Consider the following 6,575-nt stretch of genomic DNA (forward strand, 5'->3'; position numbering starts at 1 on the left):
TCTTCAGTATAAATTCCACAGTCTTCCACTCTCCTGGTAAGAGCATCTCTACACACAGCTGTCTTCCCTCCCAGCGCTCCACTACAGCATGCTGATTCAGCTCATTCAGGCAGTAGAACAGGTTGATCCTTCTGTCTGAACGACTCTCACCTCTACTCTTCTCTTTTAAACACTGGACTGTCTGCACTGAGCTATGTGGTTGGCTGCTGGTCTTTTGCAGTAGATCTTTTAGGAGGTTCTGATTGGACTCCAGTGAGAGGCCCAGAAGGAAGCGGAGGAAAAGGTCCAGGTGTCCATTCCTACTCTGTAAGGCCAGATCCACTGCAGTCTTGTGTAGGTCATGAAGTGTTGCAGCTCTGAACAGAGCAGAGAGCTGAGAGGTTTGCTGTTGGTCAGACATGTTTCTCTCTCTGAAGCAGAGAAACACATATAATGCTGCCAGGAACTCCTGGATGCTGAGATGAACAAAGCTGAACACCTTCTTCTGGTACAGCCCAGCCTCCTCCCTGAGGATCTGAGTACACACTCCTGAGTATACTGAAGCCTCGTCAACATCCATACCACACTCTCTCAGGTCCTCTTCATAGAAGATCAGATTACCCTTCTCCAGCTGCTGGAAAGCCAGTCGCCCCAGGGACAGAATGGTCTTCTGTTTGCAGATGCCTTTGTACTTCTGACTCATGTATTTGGCTTGCATGATAAGGAAGTGTATGTACATCCAGGTCAAGGAAGCTGACATCTCACAACCTTCTGTGAGGATAGAAACCAGGACAGTGGCTGCCATCCAACAGAAGACTGGAATGTGGCACATGATGTAGAGGGTCCTGGATCTCTTCAGGTGTGTGATGATTCTGCTGGCCATTTCCTGTTCATTGATGTTCTTCTTGAAATACTCCTCCTTCTGTGGGTCAGCGAAACCTCGCACTTCTGTCACCTTTTGCACATACCTAGGAGGGATCTTACTGGCTGCTGCTGGTCGGGAGGTGATCCAAATTTGCGCAGAGGGAAGCAGATTCCGATTGATGAGGTTTGTGAGAAGGGCATCAACTGAAGCAGGTTCTGATACACTGTAGATGCATTCATTCTCCTGGAAATCCAGAGGTTGTCTGCTTTCATCCAGACCGTCAAAGATGAAAGCAATTTTGTATTTGCCATCAGTGGAGAAGATGAGGTCACACGTTTCACTGAAAAAGTTATGGATGAAGTTCACGAGACTGTAATCCTTTCTTTTCATCAGGTTTATCTCTCGAAAAGGCACAGGAAACAGGAAGTCAATGTCCTGATTGGCTTTTCCTTCAGCCCAGTCCAGAATGAACTTCTGCACAGAGACTGTTTTCCCAATTCCAGCTACTCCCTTTGTCATCACTGTTCTGATGTGTTTGCCTTGCCCAGCTAAAGGCTTGAAGATCTCAGTGTATTTGATTGGCGTTTTCTTTTTCTTGGATGCCATCTCAATTTGTCTGATCTCGTGTTCAGAACTGACCACAACAGGTTCCCCTTCTGTGATGTAGAGCTCTGTGAATATCTTCTCCAGATATACGGGTTGTCCCTGCTTTGGGATGGCTACACTCACATTCTGGAATTTCTTGGATAGCCTATTTTTGAGCGCTTGTTTGCTTGCTGTAGGAGACCATCCACCTAAATGTGATTGACAAAAACAAAATTGTTTTTGATTCATAAAATGATTTGCACTGTAAATCCACCAACAGAAGAACTTCCTGCCAACGTGATGAACGGACCAACGTAACTAAAAGAAATCTGCAGTTTAGACACAATAGCCCGACCAAGAAAGTAATTTTCTGACGACATAACTGTGTTGCAATGCACAGTGCACACATACAGTACATAGTAAGTGTGCATCAAATGTCCCAACTTTGGCAAGTCTTTCTGTGATATCATTCGGATTCAAATACAGTTAGTCTACATTTGAATTTGTTCACTTCACAGTACTTGTATTAGTATTTAGTGCATATTCACTATTGTCCACTACGTTGAGTAACATAATCAGAGATTGAGTAATGATGTTACATGAAACACCTGGCACTACCTCATTAGGTAGATGCTGAGTATCATACTAGTTTCACACTTGCACTTGCATAATATACCATAACATGTTTCGGTGGCCCTATCACACAATGTGCTGTGACTGTACAAAAAACACCTAAAAATGGTTTGGTAGTCAATGTGTTAAGAAGGTTATCAAGAATACATCCTAAATATGTTACGGATTCTTTGGCTGTAATTACTACATCACCCATTTCACATTCAACAATGGTGATTTTCATAATCCACATTCCGTTTTTCCTAAATGCAAAGAGAGCTTATTTTCAGATAGCCAAATGCTGACTTTTTGGAGCTCTAGACTGAGAATCCTCTCAATCTCAGCTATTTCATGATAGGAAACAATCAGGGCTGAATCATCAGCATATAAAAATAAATCACTATCACAGGCTGTTTTCAGGCCATTGACATACAATTAAACAATTCAAATCCACATTTTAGACCTAATGTTTTCTAGATCAAAAGGATCATCTTGTCAAATGGAGATTTAGTGTAAATCATCTTCTGTTTTGACATAAAATATACATTGTTAGTATATAGTGTAGAGAATACAGTAGTACACATAATACAGTAGTACACATAATACACAAAGTGAAAATACTGTAAAGAGTGATGAGAACATACCGGGCGTCTGTGCTGGTTGTGGCCGAGTGGAGGGAGAACCTGGAGGACAGAAAAGCAATCTATTAGCAATCTATTCAGTCACATTATTTTTAGATGCGTGCAATCTATTCAGCAATATCAAGGCCTGCTGAGTCGTAACGTCACATAGCAGTCGGGAAGGAAAACGTCTCAAAAGCTCAATAAAATGTGTTCAACCTGACATGTCCTGTTATACTTTTTATTTGGGAATTTGCTTGATTGGTTTATATTAAATGGAACAAAACATATATAACTGATGCATATTATTTTTTCACTGTCAACATATGTGTCCTTTGCACATGGATTTTTTTCATTTTTCAGAATAAAATGATACCCTTAAATCTAGGCACATTTTCAACCACAATATTTGAGGCAGAGCAGACCCACGACTTAATCGTCCTTTGATAAAACTTTTTAAAGATAACAAAAAGGTAGACTGCTTGACTATAGTACAATCAACAAAATTTGATTAAGCACAATGTGGGTCATGGGCCATTCAGTGGTTACTGAAAATTACAAACTTTATATTTTATTTTGCAACCATGAGGAAACCACACCAGGATGCTGCGTGCAGTGCTTAACATCAGCGATAGTGCACATGTAACCAACGAAACCTTGTATGAGGGAATACCAAGGTGAACGAGAAAATTGCTATAAGGACAATGAGACTTGCAGGACACTGCCAAAGGCACCAAGAACTGCCAGCCAGCAAACTGGTGCACGGGTGCCGGCAGAGGCGCATCTTGCCCCCAGGCAAGGAAATCTTTTGTTGTTTTCATACAAAATGCGAAAAAGAAATACTATGTCATGCCACTGCCTGTCTCATTTGAATACTAATGAGATAGGTGTGAAAAAACCTCTAATGGCCCACCCCCCCCCTGTCACTCTCCATGTGCTCTGATAGCACCCCCGCCCCCCCTGTCACTCTCTTTGTCCTGTGGCCAAGTGAGCAGCATGGCTGTGTTTATCCTAGATGAAAGGGGCGTGTTGTCACCTCTGAATAGCCACTCAAGCACCGGTACTTTACATGTGAATAGCTATAGGTGTGGCTCCTACAGGCAGAGAGTACAGAATATTCGAAGATTTCTTTTCACTTTCTTTAAATTGGGCCAGCTATATAATTTATTTCATATATATATATATGTGAAATCTGGAAGGTCTGAGGTTTCTAATGGTGTGACTTATATGTTTCAATGACAAAAACTCACAGAGTTACAGATTTGTTTTTGGAGACATGTCAAATTGCCCTCTGGAGGGCACTCAGACCTCTGAGTGTTAAGCATTTGATTGCACCGGCAAACTTCTCTGTGGGCTCCGAGGCACGTATCATAGAAAACATGAAAAAAACGTGATTCAAATGTTTGTACCCAAAGCCAGTCGACAGAGCAAGATGTGGAATATATTTTGGTCAAGCTGCAGGGCAATTCTTATCGTCATCTTTCCTAAAAGGTACGACGCAACTCCGTGCAAAGTTTAAATTAGTACATGACTTCGTAGTATTCTGCTGCGTGAATTTACGCACTTTAATGTTGTCTCGGAAGGGTCTTATGCAGGTGGCACAAGGGCTTGTACAGGCGCACGGTTTGGATAGAGACATATGTAGCGTTATATGAAGGTTACAGTCACACTCCAGTCGTGAGGAACGTAACGAGGACGTCATTAGGTTTTGGAGAGCTCACAGTTAGGTTTTATCCCTTCTTTCAATGTTGGCAAGAGCGCGATATTTTCAGTGCTTTGCGTTACTGCCAAGCTTAAGCGAGCGCACGCTCATTTCGGCAGAGTGAGGGGGGCGGCCGTCTTAAGCCATACATATCCACTGGATCTCCGTCTGGATTGAGTGAAGGTTCTGGCAAGCAAACATGCTATTCGCATATTTTTTTGTGTTTCAAGTGAGGAGGTCAGTGACGTCTGAGGCTATAGCGATATGAACCAATGCTATGAAAGGCAATAGAGGGACAACTTCTCATTGGCATAAAATCATGTAGTCGGTAAATGTAGTAGGTCTAGGTCTACAAATAGCTCTGATTCTTAAACTAATCAAAGTCACATGTATGTAGGCCTATGGTGGCAACATCTTATTTTAATTCATTATTTGGAGCAAGTGCAGAGGCGCGCGCTCTGGTGCAGTCAGCCCGGCAGCCCACCTGTTGCGCATACATGACAAGAAGGAGAGAGGGAGAAAGGCGAACAATAGAAGCCAGAAATTCTCTGCGCTGATGATAACTACTGCATGCCTAATTGAAATGCATATTTGTTCTACTCAATAGGCTGGGGGAATACTTAAACTTGTGATTTACTGTATACACCGCATTCCACATTATTACGCAACTGACATTTTTCGCTGTATCCCCAAATAATCAATACAAATGACAGTCGTCATAATTTTCAAGTCATCAGCCATTAGAGTACAATTAAAACGTTTTTGAATGAACCCGCCAATGATAACGGTATTTTTTAAAATAATAAAAAACTTAAAATGCTCAGTTCCACATTATTACGCAAAGTAGTTTTGTAGTGTTCAAATACAAATGTCTTTCTTTTTTTCCCATTTACATCAAAACAGTTGGAATTTGGTACCTTCTAAATTACATTTCAATGTTCAATACTTGATGATAAACTCTTTGTCTTAGTAACTGGAATGCTGCATTTAACATTGAAGTCAATGACAGGGCATTGCATGGGAGTTATGGAAGCCCAGATATCCTTGATGCTTTGTTCTCAGCTGTTTTTGTTTGTTTGGTCTGGTGACCCACACTTCACTCTTCAATATACCCGTAGATTTCCATGCCACGTTTAGGTGCTTTGGTGGTATCGACATTTTAACTCATCAGACATAAAACCCCATTGAAAATGAATGGGATGTTATGTCTTGTGAGTTAGAATGTCATCATCTCCAAAGCACCTAAACGTGGCATGGAAATCTACGGATATATTGAAGAGTGAAGTGTGGGTCACCCGACCAAACAAACAAAAACAGCTGAGAGCAAAGCATCAAGGATATCTGGGCTTCCAAAACTCCCATGCAATGCCCTGCCATTGACTTTGAAGTTTTGAACATTGAAATGTATTGAAGGTACCAAATGCCAACTGTTTTGATGTAGATGGGAAAAAAAGAAAGAAATTTGGATTACAACACTACAAAACTGTTTTGTGTAATTAATTGGAACAGAGCATTTTGGGCATTTTAAGTTTTTTATTATTTTAAAAAATACCGTTATCATTGGAAAATTCATTCAAAAACGTTTAAATTGTACTCTAATGGCTGATGACTTGAAAATTATGACGACTGTCATTTGTATTGATTATTTGGGAAAACGGCGAAAAAATGTAATTTGCATAATAATGTGGAATGCAGTGTATATTATCACCCTCAATATTGGCTAGTCCGTCAAAATGACGGACAGGCTTCAGAATTTTCCGTCTTCCTTCAAAAAATCCGTCAATGGCGTAGCCTGATAAACCAGCCTAAATGTGAGACCGGATGTAATTTACTTGCAGCTGAAAATTTTCGGCGTCCCAGGGTTTATCAATGACGGACATTTGTCTGTTAACGCAACCTGTGTTAAGTGCAAACATCTCGTTCTCGTTTAGGTTTGCTTAAAATTATCCATCTGTACAGGACATGTTTTTTATTTCATTTTTTATTATTTTATTTTTTTGCGGGTCGGGCGGGTTGCTTTGAAATCCCTCGCGGGCCGGGCGGGGCGGTTTGAAATATTTAATGGGTTGGGTTGGGGCGGGTGTTAAAATAACACCCACCCGCGCACCACTACCCTATATAGTGAAAGATAGCCCACACTTTACCACAGTAGTGGCGATTTTGGTTCAAATGTTTGGTCTTTTGCATTTTCGCTTGAGGCCCCACCCGACCC

Source organism: Engraulis encrasicolus, unplaced genomic scaffold (genome assembly GCF_034702125.1).
Source record: "Engraulis encrasicolus isolate BLACKSEA-1 unplaced genomic scaffold, IST_EnEncr_1.0 scaffold_90_np1212, whole genome shotgun sequence".
Classification (NCBI taxonomy): Eukaryota; Metazoa; Chordata; class Actinopteri; order Clupeiformes; family Engraulidae; genus Engraulis; species Engraulis encrasicolus.